Below are 20,627 nucleotides of genomic sequence, written 5' to 3' on the forward strand. Positions count from 1 at the left end.
GTAATATCTTCCTCTTCAGATGTTTTTCTTTTGTTTTTTCTCATCTCTGTATTTTTCCAGGTGAAATATCAGAATCATTTCCAAAGAGTTGATAATAATTAAATAAATGAAAGATCATTAATATTTTCACAGCATTGAGACTTCATATCCAAAACAAATGTTATTTGTGTTTTGATATTTTTAAAGGAAAACTTGTGCATGTATTTCACAAGAATAGTAGAGTATGCTGCTTGCCCAATTTTTACTACATCTGCAGTATCAATTTTACCTCTCTATGTGTTATTGAGCGTAGTTCTTGTCTGTCATGGTTGCAAATGTTTTAAACACTAGTTTCGGCTTTATTTTGTTGTTGGTGGTGTAATAGGACTTAAATTATTTTCTATGACTGGTCCTAGGTTACTTTTCCTTTTTATGCATCAGTGCCCTTAAAGTTGCCATGATTTTTCTCATGAAGATTTCTAGAGATGTCACATAGGAAAACCCAGGGAACTGCCTTGACATATTCAAATAGCTCGTTTTATTTCCTTATTCTGCACTCATTTAGAATGGATATCTTAGTTGTGTTTTTATATTTTAGTCTCTCATATGCTGAAATAATGTTCTATAAAATAGTCAGGGTTATATTTAATATGAAAGCATTCTAACATTAATACTGAATTACTTTCCCTGAACTTTAGGTGAGAAGATTGCTAATAAACTACCCTACATTTTTCCTTTCATTTATATGATTTTACAAAAAGGCCCATCTAATTATCTCATTCTTTCTGTAGAATAACCTCTCCTGAGCTCACCCAACAGTAAAAATAAGTCAACTGGGGAACAATTTGGGTGTCATATACTTTTAGAGGAAGATAAACCAAACTATAAGGAAAAAAATAATGTCGGTTGGCATATACTCTATGTCAAAGTCAGTACTATTGTACATGAAAACAATAGCATTGCCTACATTGGAGCCAGGGCACCTTCTGCACAAAGAGTGCACAGAGGGCTGCGAGCTATACGATATCCTCAAGACTGTAGATGAGTAGATTGCCATCTTTTCTTAGAGGATTTGTTGTAATCAGCTTGTACTATCAGATCGTAAGCCAGTCATGGGAGAGAAGGGAAGAAAAGCAGCCTTTGGAAAGTATAATCAAGATCTTTTACAGCAGGGTTAGTAAAAAGGTCAACATTAGTGACCAAGCAAGCAGGCTACTTGCTGAGCAGTGTACATTTACTCTGTGTATCATAAACACACACACACACACACACACACACACACACACACACACATGCACAATTGTAGTTATCCAGTGATCTGGACTTCTTAGGCATTTAAAAATTTACACTCTGTTAAGATGACGTTGACCACCAACCCTTAATAATTTGTTTTGCTGTGTATTCCCACAGGACTTTGCTGTCTATCCATTGAAGCCTCTTTCATGTTTCGGAATTATCTTTTAAAATTTCCAACTCTTGCAATTGGCTACAATCTCCTTGAGAACAGAGACCTGGGTAACTTCAGCACTTAGGTGAGAATCTGAAATTGTAAAGCTCTAGAATTTTTCAATTTCTCATTGGTGAGCTTTTAGTGTCATTGGAAAATTTTTATTGTGGAACATGTTAGACTTTGATCCATAGTGGTTTACCTGCTACCTTAAAGTTAATTCATGCTGAATTTATTCTTGTAATGATGCTTAAAATTGTGAGAGAAAGCATCAGTTGGCTACACCCTAGGAGGGAGTCTTTTGTTAAGAAAAGCTCTCCTCTTAAGGGAATAGCTTGAGCTGCGGGCATCCCGGACACTAAAAGATGCCATTGCCTACCCAAGATAGAGTTGTCCTTCTAGATTTATGTACAATTTTTATACTTTCTTGGTATTAAAGATTTGGAAATTTAATTGGACTATTATTCTTTGCAGAAAATCCCTTTGCACTATGAATAATTTTCTGTTCTAACTTCTTTGAACTCAATTGTAGAATTAAACATATACTAATTTTGCACTCTACCCTGCTCCCAGATGAAGTTAAACAAAAAATATCAAAACTGATTACAAAACTGATGACTTTAGTTGAGTGTAATTTTATGTAAATTCTAAAAGATTTGGTAATTAAGAATGAGTTTGATTTCAACTTCATTCTTCATTTGCTCTTAATTGTTACAGTAATTTAATTCCAAAAATGACAAAATGGCATCTTTCCCTGATACACCTGCAAATTTTTTTAAGTTTGTTCAAAGTTTAGATTAAGAAATAAAGGAGGAAATACCAGACAAAAATCATGATTTATTAGAAGACTACATTTCTGGCTCTAAAATACTGAATTTATTTATTCCTGAAAAGTTATATCAATATCAAATTAACGTATTCAAATGTCTGATCTTGTATCAAATAGGAAAACTGCCCCTGAAAGTAGGAAAAAAATGTGTAGTCATGTTATTTTCAATTAATAAAATATCCCAGTTGCCCATTGCATATACTTACCATCATAATAAGTAATAATTTCTATTAATATTAAATATATAGATTTAAAGTGCTTTTTCAAACATCTCCTTTTGTTCTGAAATCATATATCACTGCAAGAAAGGTTTATTACCTCCATGTTAGAAATGAGGCAATTAAAACACTGGAGTCGAACTAATCAAGGAAACAGGGTTATTATATAAATTGATATTACAATCTGCTTATTCTACTGCTTTCTCCACTGTGCTCTACTGTAATCTGCATGACATTTGGAATGTTAATTAAACCTTAAAATCTTCCAGACATATAAACAAATAAATACATATCCCATGGTAGGAAGTTATAATAGTTTATTTAAAAAGTAATAGATTTTCATAATGACACTTCTTAAATTATTTGAGACTAAGACCTAACATTAGACCATAAAGAAAGACTTGAAGAAGATGATAATTAATTATAAACAATAATAACTGTGCTAACTAGGGCTGTTACATAAACAACATTTAAAAGCTATTATATAAAATGAATTTTTGGTATTAAAGGAAATGGCAAAAACCTTGGGCTTAAAAAAATGCATAAAAAATAAGTGGGATATTTAGGCACTAGATAGAGCCAATAGTTTTTCCTAAAATGACTAGAAAACATGTTCAAATATCCTATATCTCTCACATCAATTTTATTTTAGAAAAATACATGCTCTTTTAAATGATTAAAAAAAGACAAACCAAATAAAAAATCATTTTATGGTAAAAATGCAATGTGACTCATTAAGTAATAGTTATCTCAATTCGAAAATACTTTTAAAACTTTCTTTAAAGAAGATTTTATTTTTTCTAAGAAAAATATTTTTCATTATTTTTACTTCTGTTTCCCTTGCTTAGGAGACATATCTAGAAAAAAACTGATACAGCTGATGTCAAAGAAGTTACTGCTTGTGTTTTCCTCTAGGATTTTTATGGTTTCCTGTATCATATTTAGGTCTTTCATCCATTTTGAATTTGTTTTTGTGTATGGCGTAAGAAAGTGGTCCAATTTCATTCTTCTGCATGTTGCTGTCCAGTTTTCCCCACACCGTTTGTTGAAAAGACTGTCTTTTTCCCATTGGACATTCTTTCCTGCTTTGTCAAAGATTAATGGACCATATAATTGTTGGTTTATTTCCGGGTTTTCTATCCTGTTCTATTGTTTCCTACTGTGTCTATTTTTGTGCCAGTACCATACTGTTTTGATTACTACACCATTGTAATATAACTTGAAGTGTGGAACTGAGATGCTTCCAGCTTTGCTTTTCTTTTTCAAGATTGCTTTGGCTATGCAGGGTCTTTCGTGGTTCCACACATTTTTAGGATGTTTGGTCTAGTTCCGTGAAGAATGCTGTTGGTATTTTGATAAGGATTGCATTAAATTAAATGTATAGATTGCTTTGGGTAGTATAGACATTTTAACAATATTTGTTCTTCTAAACCATGAGCATGGAATGTTCTTCCATTTCTTTGTGTCGTCTTGAATTTCTTTCATCAGTTTTTTATAGTTTTCAGAGTATTGGTCTTTCGCCTCTTTGGTTAGGTTTATTCCTAGGTATCTTATTATTTTGGGTGCAATTTTAAATGGGATTGTTTTCTTAATTTCTCTTTCTGATGCTTCATTATTTGTGTATAAAAATGAAACTAATATAAGTGTATGTTAACTAACTGGAATTAAATTAAAAATTTTAAAAATATATTTTTCATTATATAACGTTTTAACTCCCCATGGGGGTATATCTCAATGGAGCTTGCTGAAAGTCAATGGAGAATTTAAGGACGTTCACTATAAAAACAATTCTATAATATGAATCTATTCTGTAATGTAATTGTTAATTATATGTTTATTTCTTTGGGGATATGAATAAATTTATCTCAGTAAGACAGGACAAAATGCTTGATAGTTTCCCAGGGAATCAAAATTATTGCACTGGAAAAATCTCAAAATTTCAATATTTGGCATATTTTGATACTGACTTGACGGAATGTATTCATGATGGAAGGAGAGAGATACATAAAATTCCCATACTAAAATCATCTTTCTGCTTCAGTTTGTCTTATGAATATCAATAACAAAAAGCAGAATTTTCTATCTTAAACATAGTTTTAAAGCACACATTGCATGTTTAAATTTCAAATCAAACTTGCATAAAACTATAAAGGGAAAAACAGATGAATAAATAAATACATAGGATTCAAAATTAAAGCATCCACAAATAACTCGGTTCCACATGTTATTAACATAATTCTAAAATTTACTTTATGTACACATGTAGATTTTATAATAGTAATAGTTATCCTATAATATTACTTAATAAAATATATCATTTATTTTTATTTTAATTAAACAAAAAAACAACTGAAATGAACCTGAAGAGGATTAGAATGGTGAATTTTAATGTTAACTAATGTTTTCTATGTCAAGAGATACAATTTTTAAAAGACCCTTTTAATATTAACAAAACCAGTTCAGTCTTTTAATGGTTTTCTTAACAGGGTTTTAACTACTTTTAGATCATTTATTGAATATTGCTATAAGAAATAACATGATTGCTACTGTTATCCTTTCTCCCTCTTCCATTTTTTCCCATTCTGTTGCTTAAATTATTAATACTTTGCTAAAGTATGTAATATTGACCATGTGTTCTGCTACCATTATTCCTTAGTCATTTAATCATCTTGATATTCAATATTTAGTGCAGTTAACTTTTGCCATTGTCTTATATTACATCTTATTTCCAATTACATTTTTATTTCGAGATAAGAGTAGATCTCCATGCAATTGTAAGAAATAATACAGAGAAATCCCATGCATTCTTTTCCCACTTTTGACACAGAACTTTTCTATCACCTGGATTTTCTCTCTGTTAGCCTTTTAAGAGCCACAACCAATTCCCTTGTGCTTCCATCCCCTCTTTTCTGGTCAACAATTATTCTCTATTTCTATAATTTTATAATATCAAGAATGTTATATAAAAAGAAACATGCCATATTTAACTTCTTAGAAATTGTTTGTTTTTCACTCAGCATAATTCTCTGGAGGTTCATCCAAGTAGTTGTGTGTCTCAACAGTCTGTTCCTTTTTACGGCGGAGTATGATTCTAGTGTAAGGAGGAACCACAGTTTGTCTGTTTTTTTCACTTACTGAGGGAACCTGGGTTACTTCCACTGTGGCACTATCCCAAACATGTTTATGTACAGGTTGTTGTGTGAACACAACTTTTCATTTCTCTGGGATGAAAGACCAGGAGCACAATTGCCAGGTTATATAGCGGTTACATATGTGGTTTATTAAGATTTGACAAACTGTTTTCAGAGTAGCAGATCATTTTACATTTCCACTGGCAATATAGGAGTGGTAGGGTTTCTCCATAGCCTCACAAGCATTTGGCGTTGTCATTATATTTTACTTGAGAAATTCTAGTAGGCACATAGTGATACATAATTGTTTTAAATTTGCATTTGTCTAATGAATAATAACGTTGAATATCTTTTTATGTGCTTTTTGCCATCTGTATATCCTCTTTAGTGAAATGCTCTGTCATTTATTTTGCTCAGTTTATAACTGGATTGTCTGTTTTTTACTGTCGATTTTTCAGAGTTCTTTATATATTCTTGGTAGTAGTCCTGAGTCAGAGATATGGCTTGGACATATTTTCTACAGTCCATCGCTTGTCTTTTCATCTCTAAACAGCATCTTTCTCAGAGTAAAAATATTTAACTTACATTATATCCTATTTATCATTTTTTCCTTTTATGGGTTATGCTTTTGATATCAATTTATATTTTTTGTCTAGATACAGATCATGAATATTTTCCCTTATAGTTTTTTTTCTAGTTTTTTACATTTAAGTGTATGATCCATTTTGAGTTAATTTTTATATAAAGCTGACATTTATTTTATTTTTCCTATCTATGTCCAATCTTTTCCAGCACTATTTATTGAGAAGCCTGTTTCTTCACTGAATTTATTACCTTTATCAAAAATCAGTTGGACATATTGAGTTGGGTCTATTTCAGGGTTCTCTAATGTTCCACTGATCTGTGTCTATCATTTCACCAATACCATACAGTTCTGACTACTGCAGCTATATAATAAAATTTGAAATTGCATAGATTGATTTCTCCAATATTATATTTTCCCCAAAATTGCTTTAACAAATCAAATTCCTTTGGCTTTCCATTAAAAGTTTTGAATCATCTTGTCTATAACTACACAAATGTTAGGATTTTCCTGGGTATTGTAGTAAATCTGTGTATCAATTTGGGAGGAATTAGAGTGTTTATTATGTTGAGCCTCCCGATCCAAAAATACAGTATGTTTCTTCATTTATTTTGATATTCTTCTTTTTTTTTAATCAGCATTTTGTTTTGTTGCCCAAATTGTTCCACCCTTGGCCATTGGGGCCTCTTTTAATTGGTTTCTTGTCCCTTTGATATATAGCCCCATCATTTGTGTGTCTGTGTGTGTGTGTGTGTGTGTGTGTGTGTGTGTGCACATGCCTGTGTGTATTTATAACTTTCATTTATTTTATTTTTTAAAAGATTTTATTTTATTTATTTATTTGACAGAGAGAGAATACAAGTAGGGGAGCAGCAGAGGGAGAGGGAGAAGCAGGCTCCCCACTGAGCAGGGAACCCAACGAGAGGCTCAATCCCAGGACCCTGAAATCATGACCTGAGCCAAAAGTAGAGGTTTAACCGACTAAGCCACCCAGGCACCCCTATTTTATTTTTTGTAATATACTTTTTTTTTAGTTATCTCTACGTCTAATATGGGACTCAAATTTATGAACCCAATACCAAGAGTCATGTGCTCCTCTGAATGAGCCATCCAGGAGCCCCTAACTTCCTTACTTTAAGACACTACAAATTGTTCCATGGCCATCTTGTACATGTCCTGCTCCAGACCTACAATCAGCCATCTATCCACTTGGTCCCTTCAACTGGAGAGTGGTATTAGCAACCAATATCAGGTTACTAGGTATGTTTGGGGCTACTGGGTTTTGTTGCCTCTCTGCCTTTTCAGTTGACAGAGCAGGGAAACACGTGTGCATATATTTACCCATGTACATACACATAAGTTAAATATTTCTGTATTCATCCATTTCTATTTATATTAAAATAAACTACACTCCCACTGACTTTTGCACTCTCACCCATTAAACTACATGGATCATTTTAGCCTTCTGCCTTGCTTAATCAGTAATCTCTCAGACCAAATGAAAAACCTGGTTTCTGTCTCGCACCATCCATTTTTGTATTTGTTCAATTCCACTTAACATAAACAATGGTTCCAAAATTGTCAACACATACCCTTACAAGAAACAACTTGACTAGTGGTTCTTATTCACAGTTCCCTTTGTCTTTAATCTTACAGTAACTCACCATTTCCAGAATTACTTAGGTCAGCTGAATTTTCCCATAGCCTCCTCAGCAAGTTGTCTTATACATTTGTGATGGGTTGGTGTCTTTTGTCACGTCTGCATTCTATTCTGGGATCTCCTGATCTTCTAGCCTGTATTTTACAGCAGAGCCTCCAGGTAAGCATCAGAGAGAGGTAAAAACCTGTTTGATATTGAAACGGCAAGGCTATGGTTAATTTATTATCGTAACTTTTGATATCAGAATGGAGGAGCATACAATTTCCTGTTGGAGTATAATATATAACTATTTTATAAGGACTCGGTAAAGGCTTACCCTAAGGATAAGAGTCCTATGGACAATGAGGACATCTATAAATCTATAGGTCCTTCTTATAAAACATACAATCCCTGAAATATTCATATCAACACTATTTTGCCTATACAAACTTAATCTTGGAAAGACTGAAATTGAGCATCTCTCTTGAGCTGACAATTCTCCCCATACAAACATTAACATGGTGCTGAGCTAATTGAGAAATATGGAGCATACAAAACAAACCTAATTATTTCTACCATTTATTTTTATAAAGTGAAATATTAAATTTTTTTAAATTTTCTTGGAGCTCTTTGTTAAATCTCTAAGATAGTTTTAGAGGTAAAAGACATCATGAAGGGATACCTGTGTGCCTCAGTTGGTTAAGTGTCTGCCTTTGGCTCAGGTCATGATCCCAGGGTCTGGGGTCGAGTCCTGCATCAGGCTCTCTGCTCAGTAGGGAGTCTGCTTCTTCCTCTCCCTCTGCCTGCCACTCCTCCTGCTTGTGTTCTTTCTCTCTCTGTGTCAAATAAATAAATAAAATCTTTTAAAAAAAGACATCATATATATGTTAGACATCATATATATTCTTTCTTCCTTCCTTTCTTTCTTTCTCTCTTTCTTTCTTTTCTCTCTTTTCTTTCTTGATCCTGATCTTGAGAAGGTAAAATCAAAAGAGTTGGATCTGGCTCCAAAAGCAAAGGCAACAAAAGTAAAGAGGGACTACATCAAACTAAAAAGCTTCTGCACAGCAAAGGATATCATCAACAAAATGAAAAGACAACCTACCGGGACACCTGGGTGGCTCAGTCAGTTATGCGTCTGTCTTCAGCTCAGGTCATGATCCCAGGGTCTTTGGATCGAGTCTTGCATCGGGCTCAGCAGTGCGGAGCCCACTTCTCCCTCTCCCTCTCCCTCTGCTGCTCTCTCTCTGTGTCAAATAAATAAATAAAATCTTAAAAAAAAAAAGACAACCTACTGAATGGGAGATTATATCTGCAAATAAGTTATCTGATAAGGGGTTACTATTCAAAATATATAAAGAATTCATACAACTTAATAACATAAAAACAAATGATCCAATTAGAAAATGGGCAGAGGATCTGAATAGACATTTTACCCACGAAGATATAGAGATAACCAATAGGTATATGAAAAGATGCCAAACATCATTAATCATCAGGGAAATGATAATCAAACCACAATGAGATATCGTCTCATACCTGTTAGAATGGCTATTATCAAAAAGATAAGAAATAGCAAGTGTTGGCAAGATTATATAAAAAAGAAAACCCTTGTGCACTGCTAGGCATGTAACTGGTGCAGCCACAATGGAAAACAGTAAGAAGATTCCTCAGAAAATTAAAAATAGAACTTCATTATTATCCAGCTATTGTCCTATGTATTTATGTGAAGAAAACAAAAGCACTAATTTGAAAAGATATAAACACTCCCATGTTCACTGCAGCATTCCTTACAAGAGCCAAAATATGGAAACACCTAAGTGTCCATCAGTGGATGAATGGATAAAGAAGATGTGGTATGTATATTCAAGAGTATACTACTCAGCCATAAAAAAGAAGGAAACCTTGCCATTTGCAACAATATGAATGGAACATGAGGAAATTATACTAAATGAAATACGTCACGTAAAGACAAGTATAGCATGATTTCACTTATATGTGGAATCTTAAAAAATGAAACAAACAAAAACCAAGCTCAAAGATAGAAAGCAGATTGATGCTTACCTAGGTGGGGGTGGGGTGGGGTGGGAGAGAGGGGTCAAAAAACACAAACTTCAAGTTATAAAATAAATAAATCATGGGGCTGTAATGTACAGCATGATGACTCTAGTTAGTAATTATTGCATATTTGAAATTTGCTAAGAGAGTAGATCTTAAAAGTCCATCAAAAGAAAAAAAAACCTTTTTTTGTAAAAGTAACAGTATACGGTGAAATAAAAATTGACAGTTTTGACTGACATTTTAAATATGCTCACGGACACATGAGAAATAGTCACTTGGACGTCTATTTAAGCGATAAAATATTAAAAAAAATAAAAGGGTTAACACAAGTGAGAAGCCTTTTTAAATTATTGTTTTACAATGTTTTAAAAGTTTATTGTTATATTTTGTACTAATCAAGCACTGATGCAGTCACCACAAAACAAAGAAATCATTCAGGTGGGATTTGTTACCCCTTTGATAGCCATCTATTAGGATTTAAGGAATACTTTTCATTCGCCCATGTTAAGATTTCTAAGACCAATTTACTATTTTAACAAGAAAAAGACAAATTCTATATATGTATCAACATACTGCCTTCCAGTAAATATTTCATAAGTTTTTCCCTCTAATTTTTATACAATTATCTTGTGAATAAGCCCAAAAGTGGGGCAATTTTTTTTTTAAATTTAAACCTATTTCTTAGGTTTTTTTTTTTTTCAGACTTATCCATTACAAATAAGAAAAATGAAATTACATTTCCCCAAACCCTGTATACCTTGAAAAAAAAAAAATCCAGGTTTTTTCCTTGCTATGCTCTCTCAAATTCTAGATAAATTGATATTTTTGGGGGGGACAAGCTTTCCCTTCTTTTCCTTGAAAAAAAAAATCACTCAGTTACCATACATAAATAGTTGTATTTTCTATCACCATTGCTCCTAGGATGGCCTCAAACACTAATACTTATAAATTTTAACAAAGTAACTTTCAACTTCTATTTCAGGGAGAAAAATGGAGAATATGGTGTAAACTGCTTGTCATACATAAGCATTTTAGCAGGCTAGAAAATATTATAATAGAGGTAAACCTTTTGCCAGTCACATCCATCCCATTTATAACTTCTTAAAGTGTCAAAACATGTGTCAGTGTAGTAACATCTCTCAAAGTTATAGCCTTCTATAGCACATAAAAATAAGAAACAAACATTTATGAACTTCTGTTTGCATTTGTTTTTGTAAATAGTTTTATTTAACCTAGCCACACTCATTCATTTCCACCTTGACCGTGGCTGGTTTTGCACTGCTACTCATATTTCATTGAAACAGAGACCTTATCCTCTGCAAAGCAATACATATATTTACTATCTGGCCCTTTACAGAAAAAGCTTGCCAACACTTCGTTTAGTTATAGAAGGATTTTAAATGTGTTAATTCAATTATCCCAAGGTTTTACATTATTACCTATAAATCTTAGAAATTATGTTCAAGAAGATATGCAGCCAGTTCTGTTCCAACACTTGTTCTGAAAGCATGAATTTGTTCCAATACATTTGATATATTAGGGAACAATTTGAGCATACTGCAAATTTTGCTTTTGTTTCTGCACAATTTATTCTCCAAGAAACCATACCTGAAAACAGAAAAAAACAAAAAAACAAAAAAACCACACAAAAAACACAAAAAAAACCCTGCCCCCAGCTGAACTGACCTGCATAGGAATACACGGAATACATAGACACATGCCTCAAACATCTCCCAGCTACCACTGTTTACTGTGGTGTTGTGAGCCACACTTCCCCAGCTGGTGTTACAACTTTCCATCAGATTTCACATAACCCTCTTTCTACCAATTCATAATAATCACAAGCTGTAATCCCTTTCACACCCACTTCCCCAAGCAAACTTCTGGTCTTTTTCAAGGAAAAAGTGCCAAAATTATTGTAATATTTATGCATCTGTTAATCATTCCATATGTGAAAAAACAGTGCTTTATTTTAATAGACTTTTACCACTGTGTGTGTGTGTGCGTGTGTGTGTGTGTTACTAACAAAGTTTCTGAGTGTTGTATTCTTAACTTCATCTTTTCTCATAAGCCTTGTGGTTTTTATTGTGTGATTTCTGCACAGCACAGTAATTTTTAGGAATACATATGTTCTGTTATAGCAAACTGACTGTATCTTTAGCTCTGTTTCCCCATCATCTATCTAACTGATTTCTCACAGAGAATTCAAATTTTAACACGTATTTAATCAAAGAATCTATCATATAATGGGTCCATATAATTTTCAAACTAATAACTCTTCAATTCAATACAGCTATTTTTTCAATAATATTTAAGAATATGTTATATTAAAAGCACATTTCAGATTAAGAAGTAATTAGAAGAACCTGATATTCTCAAAATTCTTTATTAGAACTCTCCAAATGTCCCAATATTAATGCAAACTGAGATGGATTCTCATGAGGCTGTAATGTTTATATACTCTTTATCTCCCAAGGCAATCTAAATTATGAGGCCCAAATCCATTTCATGGTTTGAAGTTCCAAAAGAATTCTAGTAATAACTTCTGGGGTATTTTGGACACTGAGACTGTGGTATTACTAATATTGAAGGTAAATATTTCTTTTAAAGATAGTTTTTTTTTTTTTTTTTTTTTTTTTAGAGAGAGAGAGAGAGAGAGAGCAAGCAGTAAGGGGGCAGAGGGAGAGGGAGAGAGTGACTCTCAAGTGGATTCCATGCTGACCATGGAGCCCAACACAGGGCTCGATCTCATGACCATGAAATCATGAACTGAGCAGAAATCAAGAGTTCAATGCTTAACTTACTGAGCCACCCAGGCACCCTGAAGGTAAGTATTTTTTAAATTTCCAATTAGATTTAAAAATGTTTGTATTTACAGATTTTTTTTAAGGAAATTCTCAAATTTTGGATATTCCTAATTTTTTTAAAGCACCATTTAGGAAAACATTTGTCTCCAATTTCTTCAGATACCAGTTTTTAAAATAATGTGTTACTAAGCATAGTCATCTCTCTAGTTGTACCATTGTGAAGATATAAAATCAGTTTTCCTACGAACTGTGTCACAGAATCTTACTGCAGGTATCACTCAGTATCCTGAAGAGTGTCTAAAAAAATCTGAATGCTGAGATTTTGCACTCTTTTGTCAAACTCAAAAGACAATAAGTACAGAATATTTTTGTTAAAATATTTTTAACTTGAGCGAACTTTGTATTAAATTATTTAATTAAGGAAACATGGTTCCCTTCGTGCACAGCATGTTTAAGCTGATTATTTAATTGGTTGCCTCTTTTCTATTCTGATTACAAGTAAAAAAAAAAAAAAAGCCAGGCTTCTTATCAGTATTCATTTTATTTTGTGTTCAGTGGATGCACTTAAAGAATTAATAGCCATAAATACATCTATATTCTCAATCACTTTACTAGTTTATCTAGGTAAATTATTATTAGAACTAAAGGTGTTAGCGGACATGATAAGCATAGAAGTAGGTTGAGTTAATTTTCTGATACTATAGAAAGAAACTTCTAAGTTTGCTGATTTGTCAACTGATTGAAGAATATGGAAACAAACTTCAAATTAAATGTATAGTGTTGCTTAGTGAAAGCAGAATTCTTAGTACTCTTCAGAGGTGACCGATTTGTGTGTATATGTGTATACATGTATACTTGGTTAAAAAGAAAAAAAATAGGTTCCCAATCAACTTTGGTATGTTATTTCTTGGAGTTCCAAATACCACAGATTTCAAAAGACAGTGTAAAAAAATAAGAATGTGTCTTTATTTGAAATATATCCCATTACTTAAAACAACAAATAGATAAACTAAATATCAGATTTTAAAAATTTGCTGTGTCTACAGCCATATGTTGTTTCCTTTGAATATTCTAGGTTCACAAAAAAACACAAATAAATCATTCTGAGTTATAGCATTTAATCAAGTTGTTTATATAATAGAATCAATGAAAGATCAGAAATTAATTAGAATGTAATGATTTTATTTTGCTTCACCCCAACAAATTGTATTTTTGATAGTTGCATTTTCCATCTAGGGATTAGATGAAGTCTGATATTTACTATAGTAAATATAATATTTTATATAGTAAATATAGAGTAAACACTAAAATGAAAAAGAGACATTGCTATAGAATGTGATAGGTAGGTCACTCAAGTATACTGCCTAAGAAAATGACCACATATGCCATGTATAGATTGCCTTTAAATGAGAAAAATTGAAATATGTGAATTTTTTGGATACTAAAATTATATTGGGACAATTTGTACTTTTTCTGATAAGTTAAAAGAATTGTTGAGTTCTCTAGTACTTTAAGTGCACTTTCAGGAAAGTGAAATACTAAAAATAAATTTGTTATAAATGTTAGATGAATCAGCTTTGGTTGAACAACATTTCTTAGATGCCACTGTTGGGAGACAGTGGGATGGGGAGCTGCATTGTAAGGTATGTGTAGCAAATATTGTACAGAGTCCAAAAGCATAAATAGAGTAAAAGGACCACTTGCCAGCAATCAATAATATATTGTTTCCTTACTGGATACTCCTTATCTAGATGTCTCAGATCAGGTAAATTATTCTTTTAGGTTTAGCTTCTCAACAAACGTAATAACATCAAATTAAAAATAAAATATAGTGATGTTTGTTTGTTTCATCTGCTTCATATTCCAGGTCTTCTTTCCACTACACTTTTAACCTTTTTTTTTTTTTTTTGTAAAGGCCAAAATTAAGAAAAACACTCAAAATTGCTAAATATATGTGTTCTTACTGGCTCTAATAAATATTGTGAAAAAAAATAAAACCTCTGTTTAAGTATTGCGATATTCAAGGTATCTACTTGCATTGTTTGCCCTCATAAATGTTAATACAAACAAAGAGGAAAGGACATTTGGCCCAATGGTGTAGATAATAATCACATTCCATTTTCAAAATAGAAACTTTTAAACTGAAAGTCAAGCTCATATATAGTGTTCTTAGGCACCTAATTTGTTAATGGCAAAATTTATAAAAGGAAATCAAATTTTTGAATAGGAGAGACATGTGAATTAATATAATTAGTCTCATGCAACAGATGGATAATATGTGAAACTAGAAAACAAATCTAATTTACTCTATGATCAAAGGATAATTCAGAAAACAATCTGCCAAAGTCCAAGGAATAAATCCAAAGAAATAAAATATAATCTATCAGCTGATGAACATTAAGTATAAGAACTGACCCTACAAACACCACCATCAAAACTTTCTTGACTTCTGCGTGGCCTGCGGCAAAGTACTATATATATATTACCCTCAACATTGTTTAAGTGTTCCTGGGCCTGGCACAGAAAGGGAGAACCTAAGTAGAAAAACAGTGTCCTCAGAAAATTGGAATAAAAATGACCTTTTTTCTTTCTCTAAAGTAAAGAAATCATTTTCACTTTGCCCTGATTTACAGAGTTATCTACAATCAAAAAAAAATCTATGATTATTATCCAGAAAATGATCTTGAATATAAGGTCTGTCAACTCCATAGTCTTTCTATTTAATAAACCATTAATTTGTCCTACCAGCTGGACACTAGAAGGAAATAAACATGTTTACATGACTCTATTCGTTTTCAACATGGGAAAAATTAGAAAAAAAAGTTGACCATTTTATCAACCAGTAATCATAGAAATCCTATTGTAGGAAGGAAAAAAAATGAAGAATAGGGGTTTGAGTAGAGATGAATGTGTGTGTGTGTGTGTGTGTGTGTGTGTGTGCGCACGCGCACATAGGAGGAACTCGAGTGCATGCGCGTCTATTTATTGACATAATGCCATGCTGTTTTAATCATCTCTTTTAAAATTTTACATATTTCAAAATGACTCTGATGTCAAAATAAAGTAAAATACATTTCAGTACTGAGAAGCCTACCAAGGTCTAAATGTCTAAAAATGATCTTTCTTCATGATTTGGCATTTATACATGAATTGGCTGCTGCTAAGTCCACTCACACAGTTTTACAAGCCTTCAGCATCTCTGCTTGCCCTTTTCCTCATGTCTCTGCCTTGGCCATTTCTATTAAGTCATGTTCCTGCCAACCTCTGTCTACAATGAATGCCCCCATTATTTAGTAATTGAATGTTTATGATGAGTTGTAATCCCATACTGCAACAAAGTGAAGTAGCTCTTGTTTTGATGAAGGCCCGGTTTTTATGCCAGAGACCCTGGAGACAAATAGCAGCGGCCCTGATTCACAACTCTCTACCACTTTGGGCCCCTTACACATTCTTGCTGAGTTTCTGATCTAATTACATATCCTAAGGACTGTTTGTATTTGGTATATCATCTTCCGCTTTTGCCTGTCTCCGGAACCTTTTTTTTTTTTTTTTAATGTTCATCCTATTTTGCTCCCACTCTAATCCACCATTTGATTCTTTCTTGTCATTGACAGGTCAGTGCTGATTAAGACGGAACCTGGAGAGATGATACCATGGGAATCACAAAGTGTCACTTTTCAAAGAGATGGTTCTAGTTTGACAGAGGTTTGGCTACATTTCTCAAGCTCTAAATTGGTTTTAACAAGTCTCCTTTTCCTAGAATGGAGCTGTAAGTAGGGAAATTTTCTCTTCTCTATTCATTTATGAATCTAGACTTAATAGGTCTTTCCTGATGACTCCAGGAAAGATTTGTGAATCTAACAGAAATCACTGAGATGCATTCTGTAATAAATGATGGAATCTTAAATAGTCACTATTTATATAATAATTCATAGTATTTTTAGAATCTTGGATTTTTCTCCCACCAGATCCTGGTTTATCCATCACAAATTCTTGAAAGAGGGATTTTCTTTTTCTTTCTTCTTTCTTTTCTTTCTTTCTTTCTTTCTTTCTTTCTTTCTTTCTTTCTTTCTTTCTTTCTTTCTTTCTTTCTTCTTTCATTTCTATTTCTGTATATCTGCCTTAGTCTGTTATCTGAAATCTATTTTGATTGTCTTATAAATGTTAGGTGACTTTTAGATCATAAATTCCTGTAGCAGCCACCAACTAAATTAGTACTGACTTCTTTGAATACAAAATATTCAAAAATATTTTAGCTTTTATATTTAGCAGAGACTTTTAGAATTTTAGCCTTTAGAAGAGAACTATGCTTGTTCATAGTAGGTATGTTGGGATAGATATTGAGCTGTGGTTAGCTTTGTCTTGGCAAATGATCTTGGTGATACAATGTGGGCTAATTATTTTTCATTCTGATTTTATAATTTAAAGATGATAAATCATTAAGGTCTAAAATAGAGTGAATTATCTCTACACAATTTCCCAGCCAATCATTAAAATCCAAAACATTATTGCCATGAAAAACACCTCATAATATTCAAAACACAGATTATTGAAACCATAGCAGAAATTCAAGGAGAAAATGGATTGCAGTCAACAATATTTTCAAACTGAGCATTAATGGTCATTACAAACTCAAACGAGGTTCATAATATGTGATTGAGTAGTGAAAAGCTCTTTATCCCATTATCAATCCCTTGAGGCAAATTGAAACAATTGGAAAAGAAACCCTACAGCACCATAAATAATGTGTGTATATGTGTTCAGGAGTAAGGAGCCATCTAATGTGATTTTGTGGTGGTATATATTAGGGGTTTTCATGGCATATAAAGCGAGTGGTATTCACAGATTGTGAACCTTCATAAAATCAGTGGTGCAGGCAGTAGGCACCTCAAACGTTTCAAGGGAATTGGTGTACTTATCATAAAGCAGTCACAGATGATAATCTGAAAACGCTAATTACAGGCTTATTGCAGTGTGAAATCTTTCATATTGAAAGTAATGCCACAGTATACATTGCGTTGGTATGCGTAAATATCAATGAAAATATCAATAGATGGAACCTGTCCTCTTAATATTTCATATTCATTAGATACTCAAAACCACAATTCACCTTTTTCTTCAAATGATAAATATTTTTTGTTGTTGGCATAAGGAGCTCTAGAAAAATAGCTTATCTTAATTATAAACACTCCTACATTTCTTTGCTGCACCTCAGTGTGATAAAATAATTTTTTACCCTATGCCTTTTTTTTTCCCCCCTAACATGTGTTGGAACTCCTTGGCTACCATATGGGAGCCTGACATAAGCTGCATTCAAACGAGCTGCACCTGTGTGCCTCTCCGGGCTGACGTTGCATGTTGCATGTGTTCATTTTCCAGAGATACAAATGGTATGGAGTGAAGGGAGCATCGCCCTTGGGTATTCATTATTCTGGTGATCACCTGGGAGTGGCCAATCTGAAGCCACCTTGGCGGTAAGAAATCAACGAGATTTGTGTAAGAGGGTGACAGCTGCAGGATGTCATTTAACGTGGATGAACTCTAAGTGCCTAAGATGGGGGCGCTCATCGTGGAGAATCCCTGGGTTTGTACGGCCGCACAGAAAGCTCACTACAATATTGTTCAGCATAAAAAAGGCGGAAGGGCAGCAAGCAATGCAGAAAGTGACAAACCATTAAGCTAATCCTATAAAGATCTGGCCTGTCAGGCAGCACATTTCCTGAATACTTAGAAAGCATGAGAGAGGCTTATTAATGGTTCATCACAGTTCTTACACTGCTTACATGGCTAATATGCAAACACTGCCCTTTCTTAGTTGGGATTTTCAGCACATCAGGACGTCACTTCCATGGCTACTGTATTTTTTTTCCTCCTGGGTAATTGAAGCATTACCATAGAAGACAATGATTGATGATGTCTTTAAAGGTCTAAAAAAGCACAGGCTATTTTTGAAACGGTGCCATGTCCATATAAGGAGAGAAGAAGGAACAATCTGAATTCTACAGACTGCTGGAGCAACAGCAACAAAGCACTGAGGCTTACATAGAGCACAGGGCTACTTTCGCTTTTTTGTTCCCACTCTGCATCCTTGCCTTCCCCTTTCTGAATTACTGGCTACTGCTGGTTAGCACGGGGATGGTCTGGAGTTTGTCAGATGCTCAGAGTAATTAGGCCATCGTGCTAGGAAAGTGGGACTCCACACCTCGTCCCTGGGAGCTGCAAAGCTCTTCTCACCTTTGAAAGCTGCTGGACTGAGTTGAAAACAAGAAATAGTGGTGGTGCTGGTGGGATTACCATCCTTGTGCGTTGAGCACAACAGCTTTCTTTGATGTATTTACAGTACTTAGAAACTATTTCCTTATACACAGGCATACCTTTCCTTACTGATTATTTGTCTTTTCCTCCTCTTTGGCTCTTCTTTCAACCTTTTATGGGTGCTGATTCAATCCAATAAACATTTGGGAGGAATCTACAACAACTTGCTATTATGTATGTTTTTATTTAATTCCTGGAAAAACTCAGTATTGTAAGATATGCACACTTGGTAACAAATAAATTTCATTTTAAAATTACTGTGTTTCCTTTTCTCCTTTTTTCATCCATGTCCAAATAATGGGTAAAGACACAGAGAGAGCACTTATTTTTGAGGGATAGAAGAATTAAAGGTAGAAACTAAGCATCGGTTTAAGTCAATTCCTCTCTATTCACTCAAAATTGTCTTCAAAAATTGAAAAGCTAGGGCCTAGTTCTTTAAATCAGTTGAACTGCTCCCCAGAATTTCATTTAATACGTATTTAGTACTTGCCAAATACGTAAAGTCATAAAACCTAACAAAAGCATTAGGAAGCAGCCTGTTAAAATTGGTTTTTGATTCTGTTTTGTTTGCTTGTTTTCTTTGTTTCCCTCAGAGCAATGCTGGCCATGTGAGCTTGGGCAAGTTACCTAAATTTTCTAAGAATGCAGTCCCTCATTTATACAATGAAAATAATAATGCCTGGCTTGCAAATTGTTCAGGGCATTAGAAGAGAATACATGGAACACGGTGTATGACACACAGTAAGATATCAAGAAATTCACATGCCACTTGAAATTGGGCAAAAATTGTTTTTGCTCAGCATTATTTGTTAGAAGATTCTTTTATAATAGATATAGATCTGTATTTTTTCACCTCTTCCTGACTATGGAACTTCTTGCAAACAGGAATGATATCTTTTATTTCCAAAGTATTTTTTGTTGGTTGATTTTTCCATATTCCTCATGCATAATAGGACATGGATATACCTAATAATGTTATACGTGAAAATTAAGATGCAGAGGAAGCAGTTGAAGTGATTCCTATTTTGCAGAGAAATTGAGGTAAAAGGGGATTAAGTAAATTGCCTAAAGTCACATTAAAAAATAATGGAAGAGAGGAATAAAAGAGAGAGGAATAATAGAAAAGAATAGAGGACCAGAATAGAGGCCCCAGTACCTTATCAGCTGGTCACTATTACTTTTCAGGCTTAACCAATACTTTCACAAAAAACGGGAAGAAGGGACACTTGGGTGGCTCAGTCGGTTGAATGTCTGACTCCCGATTTCGGCTCCAGTCATGATCTCCCAGTCTTGAGATTGAGCCCCGTGTCGGGCTCCACGCTGGCCTTGGAGTCTGTTTGAGATTCTTTCCCTTTGCCCCCCCCCACTCTCTCTCTCTCAGATAAGTAAATAAATCTTAAAAAAAAGGGGGTGAGAAGGAAAATTACTCTTCTCTGAATCATAAAATCCTGGAGTGTGGCTTCCCCACAAATTAAACCAGATTACCATGTAATGTATCTAAAAATACCACTTTGTAATTCCAGTTTTCTTCCACAAAATTATCTTGTGCTAATTCTCCTCCTCATATTTTTCTTCTCTTCATATTGTTAGCCCGGCCTTTTCCAGCTACACGCTTATT

The sequence above is a fragment of the Ursus americanus genome, chromosome 11 (assembly GCF_024610735.1).
Source record: "Ursus americanus isolate L20-20 chromosome 11, mUrsAme1.1.p, whole genome shotgun sequence".
NCBI classification, from domain to species: Eukaryota; Metazoa; Chordata; class Mammalia; order Carnivora; family Ursidae; genus Ursus; species Ursus americanus.